Here is a 23085-nt window from a genome sequence, read left to right on the forward strand (position 1 = left end):
ATGGCGCCATTGCCGGGGAACTGCTAACGTGTGCCTTATTATTGGTTATTGTAAATATTTTTCTTTTACTTGTTTATTTATTTTTGTTTTTCCTTTTTATCTCTATTTGCTACCATGAACTCTCACCCCTCTCGCTTTGAGTTTGGTTCTAACTTTGTTGAAGGAAATAGAAATTACAGTAGGAATATGCATCAAGGTTGGACCAATCAAGGATGGATGGAGCCAAGAGGATCTAATCAACCCTTTAGGCAGCAACACCCTCCGAGATATCCTGGACAAAGACCATTCCACTATGCATACCTAGCTGCAAGATATGGTGGACAACCTTGTAACTACCAACAAGCCCCACCCCGTGCATATAAACCATCCTTTCTGCATAACCTCGAACCACCACACTCACAAGCTTCTCTTCACCATTCGCCACCATATGATCCTTCCTTACCCCAGTACCAATCCAATCACTCCCAATCACCACCACTTTCCTATGTATCATGCCCAAGTCCGGCAACCCGAGAAGCAGAGGTTCGCCTAAAGGAAATAGTAAATAAACTTCAACAACCATTCGACAACTGGAGCAAACAATAATTCAATGGGTTTCAGGCGCTCAAATACACAAGGATCAGCCACAGCCCCATGTGAACAGTCTAACGAAGAGCGTAGCATGAAGGAGATACCAGAAACTCCAGTGGACAAGACAGAGAATGAATTCGTACTAGAATAGGTAGAAGAAGCTGTCATTGTTCAAGAAGAAGAGTTGGTTGAAGATCTAGGAGATGCTGATCCTCCATGGGAACCCAGAACTGAGGAGAACTCCGTCAAGGACACTACAGTTGATGCTAAGGAGGATATTGTACAATCTCCAAGGCAAGTTGTTTATGAAGAATCAGACGGAATAACCCAGGACACAAATTCCCTTGATAATGATAGTCACAAGTCAAATTCTCTTAGTAATGAATTTGCATCCGCAAGTGAATTCTCTGAGATCAAAGAATCTTCCCCAAATGAATACGAAGATGATGCAGAGGTAGACTTCTCTCAACCTCCAATCTATGACTCAAGTGATGAGGAAGACATAGAAGACTTTGACCAGGACTCAGATGCATTTGAAGAACCTTACAAGGAAGTGGAGGAATCCACAGAAGAGCACAAGGGAGTAGAACTTACAGAACCACCGGAAACACCTATCCCAAGGCCATTACCACCTAATACAAGCTTCAAGTGGGTACAATCCTTAACCTATAACTTTACTTATTCACTTGAATATGGTTTGCTTGAAATAGATGGCCAACTTAGAGCTCTTTGCGGCTTTAAGAGTAAGAGGGAAATGGCTCGTACTCAGAGCTGGTGCACAAGTTTCAATAAGGTTCCACGCTTCACCTCGAAGTACATGGATTGGTATCATGATCAATTGCATGGATCGCGGAGAACGTTTGGTCACCATGGTGAGATTCTACTTTTTAAAACGCCCAGATGGAGGCGGATTTAATAGCAAAGCTTGGGATCCTGGAATCTATTCCGACATTCGTCACCCCGGGAGCCTGAAAATTTGTCTGAAGCTGCTCAGAAGCTTTACATGCCTAGTATGAGACCCCGGAGGCTATTGGCATTCCAAGCACTGGTGGAGATTTTTGGACGAATTTAAACATAAGCCGCCATAGCAGGAAGCTCCTCCAATGTCCAACTTAAGGACTTTATCTAAAAGTGCTAGGTGGGAGACAACCCACCATGGTATGGTCGCTTCTTTTTCAATTTATTTCTTGTTAATTGCTTTAATTTTTTTTCCTTTTCATTTTACTTCATTGAACCTGGAATCATGCATAGCATTCATATTAATCATTGCATTCTGTATTTATCATACATATAAAAAAAAGGGATGCACGACGCGACCGCATGCCCCATGCGATCGCGTCATATTGCGAAAACACTATCCACGTGACCGCGTCATCCACGCGATCGCGTGACCTGGAGATCGGCGTAAATATCCAATGTCCAGAAAGTTAGGCTGGAATCGTGTGGCCCTTGTGTGTTTTGTACAAATTGGCCCACGCGATCGCATGCCCTATGCGATCGCGTCACTTGCACAATACCAATCCCACACGACCGCGTGAGCGACGCGATCGCGTCGCATGGATTGCACATCACCCCAGAAGGAGACAGAGAGTTGCACTGAAACGGTGCTGGAGTCGTGCGTTTAGCACAATTTACAGTGACGCGATCGCGCGACCCACACAATCGTGTCATCCCCTCTTCCACCCCTCTCACGCGATCGCGCGACCTACGCGATCGCGTCACCCCCATTTTCATCCCCACCACGCGACCGCATGCCCCACGCGGCCGCGTGGATTTCAAAATATAACCCCCCAGCCACGCGAACCCTATCAGTCGCGCAGCCCCCCCCAACCCTCTTTCTCCCCCCCTCTCCTCATCCAAGCACCAACCACCACCCAGCCACCATTACCGCTGCACAAACCACTGCCGGGAACTGTTGACCACCCATCGCCGCCGTCCGCCCCCAGCCGCAACCAACCCCCTCTTCTTTCTTCCTATTTCTTCTTCCTCCCTCCTCCCCCGCCACTGCCCCCCTCCGCGCCACCACCGCCGCCGCCACCGTGCCCACCACCACCCATCCACCTTCCTGCCTACTCTCATTATTCAGCCTTCCAGGTTCCGCAACACGCAATCCCTTTTATCCGTTCGTAGTTTTTCTTATTTTTTCTCCGTTTATGTTCATGTTTAGGATAGCTAGATATGCATGTTATAGTGGATTTTTGGTTGTTAGGTAGCTTAGGCTGTGGTTAGTGGCCCTAGGTATGTTTATTTGCACTGTTCATGCTTCTGTTTTATCAAAACTACAATTCTGTTGTTCCTGTGACCTTGTTCATATGCTGCAATTTCCTGCATTCGCTGCTTGTTACTCTGAATTTTCATGTTTCTATTAATAATAGGTAACTGCAGCAAGTTTTTTTATTCATATGAACTGCCTTGTTTGCCGTTTATTTTCCGGGATAATCAAATTTTAGCCGGAATGCTGCCCAAATTTCTTGTGAATTGTTTTCATTCTTGTTTTGGTTTGGCAATCTGAACTCTGTTGTCCTCTGCTTTAACCAAACCATTTCCTGAATGCTATGGCAGACTTTCTTATCCTCCTTGATTTCCTGGTTTATAAACTGCATTTGTGATATTCTGATTCCAATTCTTACCTTCTTTATATCTGTTTGAATCAACATCACCCTGTTTTTCTTGTTTGGTTATGAGTTATTTCTAGTCATAATTGTGAATCCTTGTTACGTGGAATATTTTCTTTATGCCACTTACTTTAACCCACATTTTACTGCCTCACTAATTTTAATTTACTAACCCCTCTTTCAAATTCTAACCATACTAACTTTTTCCAAATCTCTTTTCTGATTTTTTCTCATTTACCTCTAACTTTCTCACCATGGCATTATGACAATTTCTCTATTTAACTTGGATTCTGATACATTTTGGATTGTAAATTCTTCCTTTCAAACCTTTAAACTACTATACAATCCTTAATACACCATTACTTAACTCATTTACCTATTTCCCATTCTCCTTTGCCGCTTTGAGTTTTCTTTGTTTAATTGCCTATTTGCTTCCCTATTTTTATCCATATCCTGGTTTTCCATTTTTCAGGATGTCTGCCTCACAGAGAAAAGGAAAGGGAAAGGCTACTGGCAAGCGCAAGAGAGGAGATTTCTCCCAGTCCATCATTGACCTAATGCATGATTCCTCATGGCGGGAGAAGAACTTTACATAGCAGGAAAAAGCTGACCAGCTGCTCCCTGTAAATGATTCAATAAATTTTGCAAACCGTTACTGTGAGCTGAAGTATACGGCATTTGCAAACTCCAGGGATCTATACTTGGAGAGAACTCTGAGGATCCCAGAAGCACTCCAGCAGTACACCATCGAGCAAATCAAGCAAAGAGGCTGGTTCTTTCTGGAGAGAGCACTGACAGAGGTCATTGCATCTTGGGTCAGGGAATTCTACTGCAACTACTACATCACCACCCTCGATGCAGTGAACCTGAGAGGAAAGCAGATTCTGGTCACTGAGGAGGCCATAGAGGACATTCTCCGGCTCCCAGCCAAGTTCGATCAGCCTGATGGTTATACAAAGGCTGAGGAGGACATGCACCTGAAGCAGTTTGATTAGGATGCTGTGAAGGTACGGATAGCTCACGACCCGACGGTTCCTTGGGAGATGGGTCAGGACACCACCATGCCTAGAAGGATCAAGAGGGCGTACTTAAATGATGAGGCTCAGTTATGGCACCAGATCTTGAGCAACTATGTCATGCCGAGTACTCATGAGACGGAGACCCCAACTGCTATGATGACCCTCCTATGGTGTGTGATGGAGGGTAAGGACCTTTACCTGCCACGCTTTATCCGGCATTATATGGCCAGGGTCCACGTCTGAGGCACCCTCCCTTTTCCGTACCTGGTTACACAGCTAGGCCGTCGAGCTGACGTGCCATGGGAGGATGCCGATGAGAGACCACCAGCGGCAGACTGCAGGAAGATCATTCCTCATAGCAGGAACTTCCTAGCTTTGGGCTACAGACCACCACCCTTCACTGCTACTGATGAGACAGCCCCACCGTCTGCTGGACCCTCTTCATCCACGGCTGCCCCTGCTGCCCCTGCTGCCACCACTGCACCCCCACCTGCCTCTGAGCCCGTATACCGCCACGTGCACCGCCTATTCCGACAGCTTGATCAGATGGAGCGCCGTAACCGGCGCCGGTATGAGAGATTAGAGCGTCGCAGCCAGCGACACTATTCGCATCTGAAGCTGCTGATCCGACAGGGTGGTGACATCCCCTCTGAGCCCGACACACCATCAGAGCCATCAGAGGAGGAGGAGGATGAGCACGAGGAGGTGACTCACTTCCAGGAGGAGACCCATCAGCAGGCAGGCACAGAGCAGGCTGCACCACATTAAGAGGTTACGCATCAGATCGAGGCTGCAGATCCGGAGATCCGGATCCAGTCAGCACCGCCTCTACAGCAGCCAGACCCTCAGCCCACCACCACCACAGAGCCTCTAGCTACCATCCCTACCAGTGATGACACCCCTTCACACCCGGCTTGACTGAGCATCAGGGACGATGCTTCATTTTAAGTGTGGGAAGGTCGCCATCTCTGGCGTTTTATTTTGGTGAACCACTACATCTCTTTTTTCTTTTATTTTGGATATTTTTCTGTATTTTTCTTTTTACTGTTATTTTCTGAGTACTTATACATTACTACTTTTATGTATTTTTACTCTATTTCTGCATTTTGCATTTTTAGTTCATATTTTTAGTTATTTAGTTTAGTTTGCAATTCTGACTTATTAGTGGATTAATTAGTATAGTTTACCCTTTTTAGCATAAGATAGCATAGTTTAAATTGAAAAATAAAAAGGAAGTAAGCTAGGAAATTGAACATAACATATTTAAATCCATAAACCTTGTATATATAGCATTACATCATATAGTTAAGTTGACAACATTTCATCAAGGAGGAACATTAAAACTTTAAAGGCTACCCTAAATAATTTTTTTATGAGAATAATGGGAACTTTTAACTAAACCTGCATAACATATATGAATGATATATGATGCTTGAGTTAGAGAACACACAGCCTGTGAGTCTTGAGCTTAGTTGTATGGTTGCATTCAAACCATAATTTCATTTCTGTGTGTTTCGCTTCTTTTCATTCTGATGTTCTTTACTTTGCTTTAATCTATATGTCCAATTATAGAATATAGAATATAGATACATACCAAAAGAATGATTGAGGCCATCATTTGATTTTAGCTCACTTACCCCAAAAATAACCTACCTTTCACATCACCCTTGTTAGCCCCCTTGAGCCTTTAAAATCCCTTTTTATTCTATTTAGCCACACGACTAGCCTTAAGCAGAAAAACAAAATAAAATCCCAAGTCGAATCCTTGGTTAGCTTAAGATAGAAAATTTTGAATAGATTGAAATATGGGAAACCTATTGGGAACATGGATGATAGAAACAAAAGGTAGAAAAGTTGAAAGAAATAAAATAAAATTTGGGAAGCATGCTCATGAGAAATCAAAGTGATTTAATTACCATGTGCATTAAAAAAAAAGAGAGAAAGTTATTTTTCAGCATTTAATAAAAAGGGGATACAAAAGAATTCCCCAATGCAAATTAAAAGCAATGCACATGGGATAAAAATAAAATAAAATTGAAACATGAGCATGTAACAACAAGTGGGATAATATGGGAAAATTGGTAAAGAAGTTTTGTTCTATTAAATATGTATGTTAGGTGAGATCTTAGTCTAATTAAGGATTCACTTATTAGCTCACTTAGCCTTATACATACATCCTTACCTTTACCTTGGCCCCATTACAACCTTAATTAAAGACCTCATGATTTTTGGTATGACTGTACTCTATAATTATTGATTGGTTAGATGAAGAACAAAGTTATAGAAAGTAAGAATAAAAAGAAAAGTAGAGTGAATAAACCCAATAAACACTGAGTGACTAGAGGGTAAACACAAAATCCAGTGAGGGTTCAATAACTCATCAACATATATCTGTGCTTAATTTACTAATTATTTTGCAAGTTTGTACAATATTTTTATTTCCCATCTCATTTGCTAAAATGCTTTATTATTTAAGGGTTGGCTATATATATATATATATATGACTCCTTGAGAATGTGAATTAATTTGACTACATGTAAGCTTTATATATGAGTGGATAAATTGGAATTGCATGACTCATCTAGGTCGATGCATTTAGATCGATGTATTTAGAATAGGTTACATTGCATAACATTCTACCACTTTAACCTTACCTTGTTCTTTACCTTGGATTTAGCATGAGGACATGCTATTGTTTAAGTGTGGAGAAGTTGATAAACCCATATTTCATGAGTTATTTTGTGCTTAGTTTGAGTGATTTATTCAATTCTTCACCCACTTATTCATATTAATTGCATGGTTTTACTTTCCCTTCCTTATTATGTGATGTATGTGAAAAGCATGTTTCCTAAGCTTTAAAATTTATTATTTTAATTACCATTACTTCCATTCGATGCCATGATTAGTGTGTTGAGTAGTTTCATATTTTCTAAGGCAGAATGACTTAAAGGATGAAAAAGGAAACGTACAAAAATGGAAGGAAAGTGCGAAACGGAGTTTTGCAGAAACTGGTATCCACGCGATCGCATGGACGACGCGATCGCATGCCAGAAGCGAAGAAGCAGCGACGCGGCCGCATGACTGACGCGACCGCGCGCCTTAAGTAGAACGCATACGACGTGGATGCATGACTAACGCGACCGCGTGGCAAGGAAAAGCATCAGATGACGCGACCGCGTGACCCACACGGACGCGTGACAGAGGCCACGTATCAGAATTTACAGAATACGCCCCCAGTAATTTCTGAAGCCCTTTTGGCGCAGATCCAAGTACAGAACACACAGACTAGAGGCTATAAAGTAGGGGAATGCATCCATTCAGAGGGAGCTCACCAATTTTCACTTTCCATGATTTAGATTTAGTCTTGAGAGAGGTTCTCTCCTCTCTCTCTTAGGATTTAGGACTTCTCTTAGTTTGTAAGAGTGACTCTCGATCCAGGTTTTATGTTTCTTTGTTTTAAGCTTCCCTTTTCACTTTTATTTATTTATTCCAGCACTTGAGTTGATTATTTACTTTTATAATTTAATTTACGAATTATTCCATGTTACAGATTGTTATTTGAATTAATGATAATTGAGGTATTCCAGTTTATGATTGCTCTCTTTAATTCATTGGCTTCCATCTAAGGACAATTTTTATTCCAGTAATTTTAGTTTTTCCCTTTTTGGTATTGGTTAAGAAATCAGTAACTCAACATTATCAAACTCAACATAACTGATAATCGCTATCTTGCTAATTGAACTGAACTTCAATTATCCCAACTTTTTCTTAGGAAATAAATAGGATTCGAAGGTCAAACTAATTAGTCCCTTGACTTTCCTTTGCTTTAGTAAAGGTTAACTAAGTGGAATTTTGATTCAACTTTCATTATTGTTGAGAGAGATAACTAAGTTGGACTTCCAATTTCTCTTACCTTGCCAGAAGTTTGCTTTACAGTATTTATTTATTTTAATTGCCATATACTTTGCTTGTCATTTAAATCACTTGCTTCTCACCTTCTAAACCCCGATTACAACATTTATAGCCAATAGTAAGAACATACTTCCTTGCAGTTCCTTGAGAAGACGACCCGAGGTTTAAATACTCGGTTAACAATTTTTAAAGGGGTTTGTTACTTGTGACACCCAAAACGTTTGTACGAAGGGATTTCTGTCGGTTTAGAGACTATATCTACAACGCGACTGTTTTTATGAAATTCTTTACTGGCAAAAATCCTAACGTCAGTCGTTGTCCATGATATCTTGGAGGGTGTTGTTGCCTAAAGGGTTGATTAGATCCTCTTGGCTCCATCCATCCTTGATTGGTCTGACCTTGATGCATATTCCTGCTGTGGCTTCTATTTCCTTCAACAAATTTAGAACCAAACTCAAAGCGAGAGGGGTGAGAGTTCATAGTAGCAAATAAAATTAAAAAGGAAAAACAGAAATAAATAAACAAGTAAAAGAAAAATATTTACAATAACCAATAATAAGGCACACGTTAGCAATTCCCCGGCAACGGTGCCATTTTGAAAGAGCTGAAGATTGATGGTTTAGAAGTTATAGTAAACCCTCGTTGCAAGTATAGTTACTAAACCAAGCAATCAACCTTTCTTGCAAAAGTTTTGGTTGTCACAAGTAACAAACCCCTAAATAAATTGTTAACCGAAGTATTCAAATCTCGGGTCGTCTTCTCAAGGAACTGCAGGGAAGTATGTTCTTATTATTGGTTATGGAGATTGCAAATTTGGGGTTTTAAGAATGAGGAACAAATATAACAAATAATTTAAATGGAAATTAAAAATAAATAAATACTGTAAAACAAACTTTTGGCAAGGGATGAGAAATTGGAAGTCCAAATTAGTTACACTTCTCAATAATAAAGAAGATTGAATCTTAATTCCACTTAGTTGACCTTTACTAAAGCAAAGGAAAGTCAAGGGACTAATTAGCTTGATCTTTGAATCCTATTTATTTCCTAAGAAAAGGTTGGGATTATTGAAGTTCAGTTCAATTAGCAAAGATAACAGTTATCAATTATATTGAGCTAAGATAACTCCTGAGTTACTGATTCCTTAACCAAGACCAAAAGGGAAAAAGTAAATCTATTGGAATAAAGATGTCTTCAGAGTAAAAGCAATAATAGCATAAATAAAAGAAAGCAATATTAAACTGAAATACCTTAAATAATATTAATTCAAATAATCTGGAACATAGAAGAATTCATAAATTAAATGGCAAAGTAAATAATCAACTAAAGTAATGGAATGAATAAAAGTGAAAGGGAAGCTTAAAATAAAGGAACATTAAACCTGGGATTGAGAGTCACTCCTAAAACTAAGAGAAGTCCTAAATCCTAAGAGAGAGAGGAGAGAACCTCTCTCAAAACTAGATCTAAATCATGAGAAGTAACTAAATTGGCGAGCTCTTCTAAATGGATGCGTTTCCCCACTTTATAACCTCTTTTCTATGCCTTCTGGACTTGGATTTGGGCCAAAAAGGGCTTCAGAATTCGCTATGAGCGTTTTTTGCAATTTCTGGTGCGTAGCCTCTGTCACGCATCTGCGTGGTTCACGCGGTCGCGCCATTCCGAGCTTTTCTCGTCACACGGTCGCGTCAGTCATGCGGCCGCGTCATATGTGTTTTGCTTAAGGCGCGCAGTCGCGTCAGTCATGCGGCCGCGTCGCTGTTGATTCGCGCTTGGCATGCGTCCGCGTCGCCCATGCGATCGCGTGGATACCAGTTTCTTTAGAAACTCCGTTTTGTGCTTTCCTTCCATTTTTGTATGTTTCCTTTTCCATCCTTTGAGTCATTCCTACCTTAGAAGATCTGAAACTACTCAACACACTAAACACGACACCGAATGGAAATAAAGGTAATTAAAATAATTAATTTTAAAGCATAGGAAACATGTTTTTCACATACATCACATAATAAGGAAGGGAAAGTAAAACCATGCAATTAATATGAATAAGTGGGTGAAGGATTGAATAAATTACTCAAATTAAGTACAAAATATATCATAAAATATGGGTTTATCATTGGGCTTTAGAGTAGACTTTGAGCATTCTTGGCTTGGAAAGAGTAATTAGGCAATCTTGAGTCATGAAGACCCAACCTATGTTGGTGATCTAGAGTTGTTAGTTAATATCATTTTCAATGACACTAATCTTTTGCTAATTCAATTAGTAAGTTGATTAGGAATTTTGATTTGAGATTAACTAGTCTTGTTTGACTTTCTCTCATGGAAGATAACTTATACCTTCTTCCAATGTTGGAGATGACAAAATAAGATAAATTCTTGTTAATTATTGTTATTAGTGACTAGGAAAGAAAGCTTATGATCTCAAACCTTGCCATGAATGTCTCTCTTTATTGATTGCTTTCTTTAATTGCTCTCTTTACTTTTCTTGTCATTTTTTTTATTGCCCCTTATATCAACCAAACCCCCTTGCATCTTCATAGCCAATAATTGACCACTTCATTGCAATTCCTTGTGAGACGACCTGGAGTTCAAATACTTCGGTTATAAATTCATTGGGGTTTGTACTTGTGACAAAACTAAATTTAATTTGATTTGAGGATTATCTATTGGTTTGGAATATACTAACAACAGAATTATTTTGTGGAATTCCGAACCGGTATAAAACCTTGTATCAAATTAATTGCGCCGTTGTCGGGGAGTTGCAATGGTGTTACATTATTGGCTATTGTGAATATTGTGAATATGTTTGCTTTTTGCTTATTTGTTAGTTTTTGTTAGCTTTAGGACTTTGTTGCTTATTTTTGTTAGTCTTTGTTTCTCTTTGCTATTATGAATTCTCATCCTCACTTTGGCTATGAGTTTGGCTCAAATTATGTTGTAGGGAGTGGGAACTATAATGACAACATGCATCAAGGATGGAACATTCAAAGATGGGAGGAGCCTCAAAGGATTGATCACCCTTCTTAGCAACAACCTCCTCCGGTTTCTTATGGGTATAATTCCAATCCTAATGCATATCAATCTAATGGATGTGGTGACCCTTATTGTGATTGTCAACAACCACCACCATATGCCTATGAACTACCTCCTCAACATAATTCTGAACCACCTTACTCACAAGCCCCTTTTCACCAAATACCTCCATATGACCCTAACCCTTATCCACCATACCAACCACCTTATTAACCATATGAATCATACATGGTTCCATTTTCAACAATGGTTCCACTCCCATTGTTGAATGTCGAGAAGCAATCAAGGAGCATAGTGAGGGAGTGAGTTTAAAGCTTCAAGGTGTAGAAGAAGGGGTGAAACAAGGATTTCCACAAGGGGAGGAAGTCGAGATAATTGAGCCGGAAGAAGTGGTTGAAGCCTTTGAAGAGGTTGACCAAGAGATGGATTCAATCATTGAAGAATTCTTATGTACAATTGAATCCTTTCCAATTGGGTCTGACATAGAGGGTAAGGAAGAAGATACCTCATCTCCCGTACCCTTGGTGAGCAATGAAGAAGAGATTGAATTGGAAGAGAGCCATCAAGAGGAAGGGGTTGAAGTTGAGGAAAGTAGTAAAGAGGTGGAGGTAATCATGGAAGAGTACAAGGGAGTGGAACTTGCAAGAACATTGGAACCACCCCTTCCTAAGTCACCATCCAATACAACATTCAAGTGGGTAAAATTCTTATCCCTAAGCTTTAATTTCTCACTTGAATATGGTTTGCTTGAGACGGATGGGCAACTTAGAGCTCTTTGTGGAGTTAAGAGTAAGAGAGAATTGGTTATTGGGTGGAAATGCTAATCAAGGTTCCTTTTGCTTGGAAACTCAAAGTCTAAGTGCAATGGTTGGTATAGTTCTCAACTAAAGGGGTCTAGGAAGATGCTTTAGTGTTTAATTGAGAATTCGGATTACTTCTCACCCAATTGGAATCATGATGATCAATTTGAAGATGGGTGTCAAAACAAAGTGTGAGATCCCGGATCGCACAAGGAGAATCAAACTTGGGAGCCTATGGTTTGTGTGGAACTCCATCAAGGCTTGGAGTTATCATCTTTGAAGACTAAAGCTTATTGGAGATTCAAGCATTGGTGGATGTTCAAGGATAGCTTCAAGAACAAGCCACCTTAAGAGGAGCTCCCCATAAGTCCAACTTAAGGACAATAAACAAAAGTGCTAGGTGGGAGACACCCCACCATGGTAAATTCTTTTCATTTTTCCCTTTTATACATATTGGTCATTAGTTTAATTTCATGTTTTCTTGAGTTTGTTGAATATACTTAGTAGTTTAGTAGGTTAAATAAAGTTTTATGGTGTTGATACGCACAAAACTTGTCTCTCAAAAAATTTTCTTCGGCAAGTGTACCGAATTTGTCGTCAAGTAAAAACTCACAATAGAGTGAGGTCAAATCCCACAGAGATTGATTGATCAAGCAACTTTAATTAGAGGAATGTTCTAGTTGAGCGAACCAGAATTTGATTTGAGATTTGCAGAAAATTAAATGGCGGGAAAGTAAATAGCAGAAACAGTAAATGCTAGAAATAAAGAGCTGAATGTAAATGGCGGAAAGTAAATTACAGAATCTTAAACGGGAATGGGGTAATTGCTCATAAAAGTAAATGGCAGAAATTAAAGAGAATGGGTAAGATCAAAAATGGGAGTTCATTGGACTCAGGAGATGTTGCATTCTCTGGATCAAGTTCATTTTCATCTCTTCCTCAATCAATGCATTCATTGATCTCCTTGGCAATCTTAAGTGATCGAATTCCAATTTCTTGGTAATTCAATCTCTCAAATCTTGATCAATAGCCAATTCCTTGGTCAATTGCTCATGAGAAGAGATGAAGTATGGTCATTGATTATACCACATGCATTTCCCAAATCAGGTGTTGGTAGGATTATAGTCACATATCCATCCAAACCCAATTTGGTCCAGCATGAGAAAGCATTTCTAGCATGATCTTTTCATTCCTCTTTCAAGGTTCAGTAGAGATCCAAGTATGAATAGCTTCTTTTCCAAGATAACTACCCAATTGGATGAAGATCGAAAGCTTTCAAGTAAAATCAAGAGAAAAGATAGAAGAAGGAGAATGAAAACTAATATTGATCCATCAAATTACAACAGAGCTCCCTAACCCAATGAAAGGGGTTTAGTTGTTCATAGCTCTGGAAGATGAAAACAAAGATAGAGAATACATCATGAAAGTAAAACTAGAAGTGTAGAGAAAGTAAAATACAGAGAGTAGTTCTATGCCAAAGGCTCCCTAAAGTTTCCAATCTCAAACTAATTCAAAGCTACTCCTATATATACTACTCTTCCGATCTTCTAGTTGGCTCTTCAAGTCCTGGGTATGGGCCTCTGGATCTTGAATTTGAAGCAGTTATCCTTTTCCTTGGGCTTAGCTTTGCTTGCAGAGAGAAAAGGTGAAGTGGGCAGAGACTTTGACTCAGGACGTTAGTGGTGTCAACGTTAAGTGAAAGTGTGGGTTCGAGAACGTTAGTGACAATCACCTTTTTCATTAACGTTCCTAACCCAAATATGATCACGTTGACTTCAACGTTAGTGGCACTAACGTGACCACTAACTTTGTCTCTTGGTCATTCGCACACGTTATTGGGACTTACCTTTCCCAATAACGTGGAGAGTCCTCCCTTGTCCCTACGTTAGCGTCCACGTTAACTAGGTTAACGTGGCTTCTAACGTAGTAATGCCAATCCTTCGAGAACGTTAGTGACACTTACCTTTGTCACTAACGTTCCAATGTACCCCTATTTCCCACGTTAGAGTCCATGTTAACTGATGCGCATAAACTAGTTATGCTACGATTTAGGAAATTGCACGATCGGCAAAATTCCTTCCGGCAAGTGCACCGGTTATCGTCGTCAAGTAAAAACTCACAATAGAGTGAGGTCGAATCCCACAAGGATTGGTTGATTGAGCAATTCGGATTAGAAGTGTGTTCTAGTTGAGCGGAATCAAGAATTGAGATGAGAATTGCGGAATGTAAAATTGGCGGGAAAAGTAAATGACAAGAAAATTAAATGGCTGAATCTTAAATTGCATGAATTAAAGAGCAGAATGTAAATTGCTGAAATTAAAAGGGAATGGGGGTGATTGCAAGAATTGAATTGCTGAATGTAAAGAGAAAGTGGAAATCAGAAATGGGGAATTCATTGGGTTTAGGAGATATTGAAATCTCCGAATCAAAACATGTATATCTCTTCCTCAACCAATGCATTCATTGAATTTTGCTTGGCAATCTTATATGATTGGATCCCAATTCCTTGGCTCACCAATGCTCTCTAAAAACAAACAAATTCCCAATCCCTTGGTTTAAATGTTCATAAGAAGAGATGATGCTTGATCACTGATTATACCACACAATTTCATGAACCACAATTTGGTAGGATTACATGTCACAATATCCATCCAAACCCCAATCCAATCCACTGTGAGAAAGCTTCTCTAGCATGAATCCTCCATTCCTTTCCCAAGGCTCCGAAGGATTCCAAGTATGAGTAGTTTCTTTCCCAAGACAACTACTCAATGGAATTAGATCGAGAAGCTTTCTAACAAAATTCAAGAGAAAAGATTGAAGAAGAAGATAAACTATTATTGATTCATTGAATTACAATAGAGCTCCCTAACCCAATGAAAGGGGGTTTAGTGAATCATAGCTCTGAATTCAATTACAAAGAAAAGGAAAACTAGCTAAAAGTGAAAGTAAAAGTCCTCTCTAACTTAACTTCTATCCTATTTATACACTTTCTATATTGAGCTTCAGTTGTGCTTCTTGGGCTTTGAGGCCTCTCCTTGCTTTCCTTTTGCCTTGGGTTTATGATCCATAATCTTGATGAGGTTGTTGATCCAAATCCTGTAACATTTATTGAGCCAACTTAGTGATAATCAAATAATGACACATGACTCAATAAATTGAGATTTCAAACTCATCAATCCTTCAGGCCCAATCCCATAAACCATGATATTCAATTGGGTTTCATACCAAAGTAAGTTTAAGTTAATAATTGTGCTCAAAGACTAACTTAAATCACAATATTTTTGGCCCAGAAACCTTTTTCAAGAGTGGCGTTTAAGTTGTAGTTTAAGCTTAAACTGCAACTTAAACGCCAGACACTTCCAGTGAGGCCATTTGTAGAAGCACGTTTAAGCTTCAGTTAAGGTTAAACTGAAGCTTAAACGTGGAAATGGAAGAAGGTAGCCCTGGAGAGTCATGTAGTCGAACACGTTTAAGCTTCAGTTTAAGGTTAAACTGAAGCTTAAACGTGGAGATAGGAAGGGCAGCCCTGGAGGTCGAACACGTTTAACCTCCAGTTTGAGGTCAAACTGGAGGTTAAACGTGGAAAAGGGTGGAGGCATACTGGAGGTCGAACACGTTTAACCTCCAGTTTGAGGTCAAACTGGAGGTTAAACGTGGAAGCTTAGAATGGTGGCCCTGGAGGTGTCGAACACGTTTAACCTCCAGTTTGGGGTCAAACTGGAGGTTAAACGTGGAGATGGAGAGAGCAACCCTGGAGTAGAAAAGCTATCGAACACGTTTAAGCTCCAGTTTGAGTCAAACTGGAGCTTAAACGTGGAATGGCTCCCTGGTACTCTTCCTGGTTCTGGCGTTTAACCTCCAGTTTGAGGTCAAACTGGAGGTTAAACGTGGAACTCCTCCCTGGGTGGCATACTCATTCTGGCGTTTAACCTCCAGTTTGAGGTCAAACTGGAGGTTAAACGTGGAATGCTTCTTTAGTGAGGCTTATCATTCTGGCGTTTAACCTCCAGTTTGAGGTCAAACTGGAGGTTAAACTTCAATCCCAGCATTTCTTATCCTTCATGATTTTGGCGTTTAAGCTCCAGTTTAGGCTTAAACTGGAACTTAAACTCCACATGTGATGTTCAAGCTTCCTTTATTGATTTTGTTGCTTCCTTGCTTAGCCTCTTCTTCCCTGAAATCATCCAAACAATTGCATCAAAGTCTTGCAAAATTTCATGAGAAATCTTTCATTCATAGCATTTAAGTAATATAGCTAAAACTCATGGAATTTGCATCAAAATCATATTATTTGGATGGTTCATTACTTTGTTCTTCATTTAACCATTTTTGGTTACTTTAAGCTCAAGAAAATGCATAAAACAACTAAAACTAACAGAAAAATGCTAGTGAAACTAGCCTATGATGCCTTGGCATCACAACACCAAACTTAATACTTGCTTGTCCCTAAGCAAGTCCTGAGTTATTTGAGAAGAAAGTATGAAACAGAAAGCAATTACATTGGCTATATTAGCAAGCATTTGAAGTTCATCAGAAGGGTTTTATGCAGAAAGTTGCAGCATCACTTTTTCATACTTTTCAGGTAGGATTATCACTTTTTCGTTGCATCCATCAAAAATTGCTATGGCCTCTTGTTATTCTTATGTCTTTGGCACTTTTCTCTTCTTTGTTTTTCTTTTCTTTTTCTTAGAGCTTCTTTTGCTCCTTGTTTGCTTAGTGTCATGTGTTGCACAAGCCTTTGGCATTTTCTTTTTCTTATCAGTGCACTACACATATCCACTTTAGGCATTTTAGTTCACATTTCTTCTTGAGACATTGGTGCCCAGCACCTCTTTGTGTGACTAAATGTTTTGTATTTAGGTTGCTCTTGATAATGGACTTTTGGTTGATAATCCCGGGTTAGTTAACCCAAGTTACCAAGTGTTGAAACACTCCTCAGAACCTATTCATCCAAGCATATCCTTAATACATAAACACCACAGGCATTTGTCTCAGAAGTTCAAACCATTGGTACCTAGCTTATTTTCTCAATTTTTTTGCTTTTTGGTTGCCTTTTTCCGTGGCTTTTTCTTTTTCTTTTTCTTTCTTTTTCATGGCCAAAGACATTTATTCATCAAGATCCATAGACAATTTTTACTTTCTACATAAAAAATGATAATTCGACACTCTAATTTTAGTGATCTGACTAAACAATCAAGCATGCATACCACCACTTAATTCTACTTGATTTGTCACTAATTTAGCCAAGTTACTTTTGTTCAAACTTTTCTTTTATTTTTGGAAACAGAACAAGCATGGCACGCACTTGTTTAAGAAGGTGAAGTTATATCCAAACATCTAGGCATTCACTTTATTCAAAGCAATTAACAAACACACATACTAAAAAAACTACACATTCCAGAAAGATTCAACATTTACAGTTTAAACCAGAACACGCATGCTTTTGTTTGCCCTTTTTAAAGAATTAGCAAGGAACAATACCACCTTGTGAAATTCCTTGTTTTCTCTTTGTTGTCAGGAAACAATTTGATTTCTCCTTCTTCTTCCTAAATGTTGCTTCATGCTTTAAGGTTCTTGTTTCCTTTCCTGCAAAGAGTGATGAAGTTGCTTGCTTCTCAAGCACTTGAGTGGTCAGCTCAACTATGTGTGGGTAAGTATCGGATTCTTAGATTGGTGTGTGAACACCAAACTTAGTCTCCCACTTACTTCTCTCTGTTCTTTGAATCCTTGAGTTATCTTGGAATGATGTTGCTACTAAGGGTTTTAAGCATTTCTGTGACTGCTTAGAATAGTTGTTCCTTTCATATAATTCAAAGGTTGTTGTGTTCAGTTGATCTTTATGGTGGAACACCAAACTTAGAGTCACACATTCCCCTTTGACTTATTGATCCATGAATTCATTGTTTGGTGTGAAACACCAAACTTAATTCTTTGCAATGCACAGAAACTACTTTACCCTTTTTATTGAAACAAATAAAAGAAACAGCAACAAGGTATTACCTCAGGTTGGGTTGCCTCCCAACAAGCGCTTCTTTAACGTCATTAGCTTGACGGTCAGCTTCCTCAGTTGAGGTGATATTTAACTTTGTCCTTCTCCTCCACATCTCCCAAGTAATGTTTGAGTCTTTGACCGTTAACAACGAAGGTTCGTTGTGACTTTTCTTCCATGATTTCTACTTGTCCATAATTGGAGACCTTGGTGACAAGGAATGGTCCAGACCACCTTGATTTTAGCTTCCCTGGAAATAGCTTCAGCCTAGAATTGTAGAGCAATACTTTTTGCCCTTCTTCAAATTTCCTTGGGGCTATGTTGCTGTCATGCTTCTTCTTTGCTCTTTCTTTGTAAATTTTGGCATTCTCATAGGCTTCCGCTCTGAATTCTTCCAACTCTTGAATTTGCAACATCCTTCTTTCTCCAGCAGCTTTGTTGTCCAAGTTCAGAAGTTTCAAGGCCCAGTATGCCTTGTGCTCCAACTCCAGTGGCAGATGGCAAGCTTTTCCATATACTAGTTGGTAAGGAGACATTCCAATTGGTGTTTTGAAAGCTGTCCTATATGCCCAAAGAGCATCATCTAGCTTAATCGACCAGTCCTTTCTCGAAGTTCCCACAGTTTTTTCCAGGATTCTTTTGAGTTCTCTGTTAGATATTTCGGCTTGCCCACTTGTCTGTGGATGGTATGGTGTGGCTACCCTGTGTTTGACTCCATATTTTAGGAGCAATGCCTCTAATGGTTTGTTGCAAAAGTGGCTTCCTCCATCACTGATGATTGCTCTTGGAACCCCAAAACGGCAAAAAATGTGTTTTCTGAGGAAGTTCATGACTACCTTATTATCATTGGTTGGAGTTGCTATTGCTTCAACCCATTTAGAGACATAGTCTACTGCCACAAGAATGTAATTATTTGAGTATGAGGAGGGAAAGGGTCCCATGAAATCTATCCCCCATACATCAAACAATTCAAGTTCCAGAATGAATTGTTGTGGCATTTCATTTCTTCTTGGCAGGTTCCCAGCTTTCTGGCATTCATGGCAGTGCTTCACTAATTCTTTTGCATCTTTGAAGATAGTAGGCCAATAAAAACCACACTGTAACACCTTAGCTGCTGTTCTTTCTCCTGCAAAGTGCCCTCCATAAGTGGAGCCATGGCAGTCCCATAAAACTTCCCTTCCTTCTTCCTCGGATATGCATCTTCTGAGTATGCCATCGGAACATTTTTTGAACAAGTATGGTTCGTCCCAGATGAAGTATTTGGCATCATTTACCAATTTCTTCCTTTGATGTTTGTTAAATTCCAAAGGTAAACTCCCAGTGGCCTTGAAGTTTGCTATGTCTGCAAACCAGGGTGCTTTGTGAATTATCATGAGTTGTTCATCAGGAAAGCACTCATTTACATGTGTGCTTTGTGTGCTTCCTTCTTCACATGGTATCCTTGATAAATGATCTGCCACCTTGTTTTCTACACCCTTCTTGTCTTTGATTTCAATGTCAAATTCCTGCAACAAAAGAACCCATCTAATAAGTCTTGGTTTAGATTCTTGTTTAGCAAGCAAATATTTTAAAGCTGAATGATCAGTGAAGACAATGACTTTAGATCCAATGAGATAAGACCTAAATTTTTCAAATGCAAAGACTATTGCCAAGAGTTCTTTTTCAGTGGTTGTGTAATTCCTTTGGTTAGCATTCAAGACTTTACTGGCATAATAAATCACATGTACCAAATTGTCTTTCCTTTGTCCTAACACTGCCCCAATAGCAAGGTCTGATGCATCACACATCAGTTCAAATGGTAAGTTCCAATCAGGTGGGGCAATGATAGGTGCAGAGGAAAGTTTTTGCTTCAAAAGTTCATAGGCTAGCATGCAATTTTTATCAAATACAAAGGGTGTATCAGAGACAAGTAAGTTACTCAAAGGTTTGGCTATTTTAGAAAAGTCTCTAATAAACCTTCTGTAAAAACCAGCGTGACCCAAAAAGCTCCTAACTGCCTTGACATTACTTGGTGGAGGTAGTTTTTCAATGATTTCCACCTTAGCTCTGTCCACCTCCATGCCTCTATTAGAGATTTTGTGGCCAAGGACTATTCCTTCTGTGACCATGAAATGACACTTTTCCCAGTTTAATACTAGGTTAGTCTCTTGACACCTCTTAAGCACCAAGGCAAGGTGGTGTAGGCAGCTGGGAAAAGAATCCCCAAACACAGAAAAATCGTCCATGAAGACCTCAATAAATTTTTCAATCATGTCCGAAAAGATGGACAGCATGCATCTTTGGAAAGTGGCAGGTGCATTGCACAATCCAAAGGGCATGCGTCTATAACCAAAAACTCCATATGGACAAACAAATGATGTTTTCTCTTGATCACTAGGATCAACTACTATTTGGTTGTAGCCCAAATATCCATCCAAGAAGCAATAGTAAGCATGTCCGGCAAGCCTTTCAAGCATCTGATCCATGAATGGGAGTGGGAAATGATCTTTTCTGGTGGCTTCATTGAGCTTCCTGTAGTCTATGCACATCCTCCACCCAGTAACGGTTCTTGTGGGTATGAGTTCGTTCTTCTCATTTGGCACCACCGTTATGCCACCTTTCTTGGGAACTACATGGATGGGACTAACCCATGGGCTATCAGAAATGGGGTAGATTACCCCTGCCTGCCATAACTTCCTCACTTCCTTTTGTACCACTTCTTTCATGACGGGATTCAATCTTCTCTGAGCTTGAATGGAGGGTCTAGCATCTTCTTCTAACAAGATTTTATGCATGCATATGGATGAACTTATCCCCTTCAAATCAGCTAGGGTCCATCCAATGGCATCTTGATGAGTTTGCAGCACCTTGATCAATTCTTCTTCTTGTTCTTGGCTCAAGGCCGAGCTAATGATAACAGGGTGACTCTCATCACTACCCAAGTATGCATACTTGAGATTAGGGGCAATGCTTTGAGCTCAGGTTTTGGTGCTTCCTTTTCTTCTTTCACTTTCTCTGGCCTGCTTAGCATGGTTGTGTCAGCACCCTTGATATCACTAACTTCAATATCCTTGATGAACTCCTCCTCTGCCACTTCCTTTATTGTTTCCTCAAAAGTTTCTTGTACTGCAATGTCCACTACATCAACCCTCATGCATTCCCTTAGTGATTCTGATGGATAGCTCATTGCCTTGAATACATTAAACACCAATTTCTCATCATGGAGTCTAAGAGTGAGTTCACCCTTTTGTACATCTATGATGGCTCCAGCAGTAGCTAGGAAGGGTCTTCCCAGGATTATTGAAGCTTTGGCTTCTTCCTCCATATCTAACACCACAAAATCAGCAGGAAATATAAATTCTCCCACTTTCACCAACAAATCCTCAACTATCCCATGAGGGAATTTAAAAGTTCGATCTGCCAATTGGAGGGCCATTCTTGTTGGTTTGGCTTCTTCAATCTTCATTCTTCTCATCATTGTTAGCGACATCAAATTGATGCTGGCCCCTAAATCACACAAGGCCTTCTCCACCATGACTTCTCCTATAATACAGGGGATTTGGAAACTGCCTGGGTCCTTCAATTTCTGAGGCAATTTGTGCTGAATGATGGCACTGCATTCTTCAGTTAACAACACAGTTTCCTCATTTCTCCAGCTTCTCTTCTTGGTCATCAATTCTTTTAAGAATTTTGCATAGAGTGGCATTTGCTCTATTGCCTCAGCAAAGGGAATGTTGATTTGAAGCTTCTTGAAAATCTCCAAGAACCTGGAGAATTGGCCATCCTTTTCACTTTTCATCAAACGTTGAGGATAAGGTGCTTTAGGTGTGTAAGGCTTCAAGACCTCTTTTTCTTTTTCTTTTGCTGCAAACGGTGTAACAGATTGTCCTTGTTCTTTGTCTTTCACATTTTCCTTTGCTTCATCCTCTGTGGTTTCCCTTGAAATCTCCTTTAGATTCTTTCCACTTCTGAGGGTTATGGCCTTACATTCCTCCCTTGCAATAGCCTTGGCAGCATGAGAACCGCTTGTCCCAGGGGCTTGCTTAGTCAAATACAAAATTTGATTTTCTAGCTTCTGGATGGCAGCTCCTTGGTTTTGCAAGTTAGAATTTACTTCTTCCTTAAAAGCTTTCAATTCAATTATGTCTTGGCTCATGGTTGCAAGCATTCCTTCTATCCGGTTTAATTGATCTTGAAATTGTTGGTTCGGATTAGGTTGGGTATGTTGATTATTCTGGCCATGATATGATGGTTGGGGGTAAGTGTTTTGTGTGGCTTGGTATGATCTTTGGTTGGAGTTTTGGTATGTGGAATTGTTATGTTGGTTGTGGTTGTAAGGTTTGTGGTTTTGTGGTTGGATTTGTTGGTTTCCCCACCCAAAGTTTGGGTGGTTTCTCCAGCCTGGGTTGTAAGTGTTGGAATGTGGATCATATGATTGCCTTTGTTGGTTTCCCACATAGTTAACCTCATCCCAATCATCTCCTTCAATGCCTACTTCCTCTTGATCTTGTGTGTGTATTGCAGCCACTTGCTTTGTTTCTAATTGCCTGGTAAGCTCTGCTAGTTGCTTGGCAAACACCTTGTTTTGGGCTAGAATTGTATCAACCTGGTTCAGCTCCATTACTCCCTTAGTGTTGTGCCTTTCTGATGCATAGTAGTACTCATTCTCAGCCACTGTCTCGATCACTTCAATGGCTTCTTCCACAGTCTTTTTCTTGTTCAATGAACCTCCTGATGAATGGTCTACAGCCTTCCTTGATTCATAAGAAAGCCCATCATAGAAGATGTGCAATTGCACCCAATCATGGAACATGTTTGGTGGGCATTTCCTTGTCAAGTCCTTGAATCTCTCCCATGCCTCGTAGAGAGTTTCACCATCTTGTTGTCTAAAAGTCTGAACCTCAGATCGAAGCCTATTGACCTTTTGTGGAGGGTAGAAACGTGCCAGAAACTTGCTTTCCACCTCATCCCATGTTGTTAGACTCCCCCTTGGGAATGATTCCAGCCACTTAGCTACTTTGTCCCTAAGTGAAAATGGGAATAAAAGCAGTTTATAGGCATCTTCCTGGACTCCATTGGACTTCACAGTGTCACAAATTCTCAGGAATTTTGTGAGATGTTGGTTTGGGTCTTCATTAGCACCTCCTCCAAAAGAACAATGATTCTCCACAAGTGAT

General features: G+C 39.9%; 1 non-coding gene across 1 annotated transcript; it reads left to right on the top strand.

Moving 5' to 3' along the window:
- Positions 1–22719: 22719 nt before the first annotated feature.
- Positions 22720–22823, top strand: LOC112760026 (small nucleolar RNA R71). Its single transcript, XR_003180485.1, has one exon. It is a non-coding gene; the product is annotated as a small nucleolar RNA R71 (small nucleolar RNA).
- Positions 22824–23085: the final 262 nt, after the last annotated feature.

Source organism: Arachis hypogaea, chromosome 16 (assembly GCF_003086295.3).
Source record: "Arachis hypogaea cultivar Tifrunner chromosome 16, arahy.Tifrunner.gnm2.J5K5, whole genome shotgun sequence".
Lineage (NCBI taxonomy): Eukaryota > Viridiplantae > Streptophyta > Magnoliopsida > Fabales > Fabaceae > Arachis > Arachis hypogaea.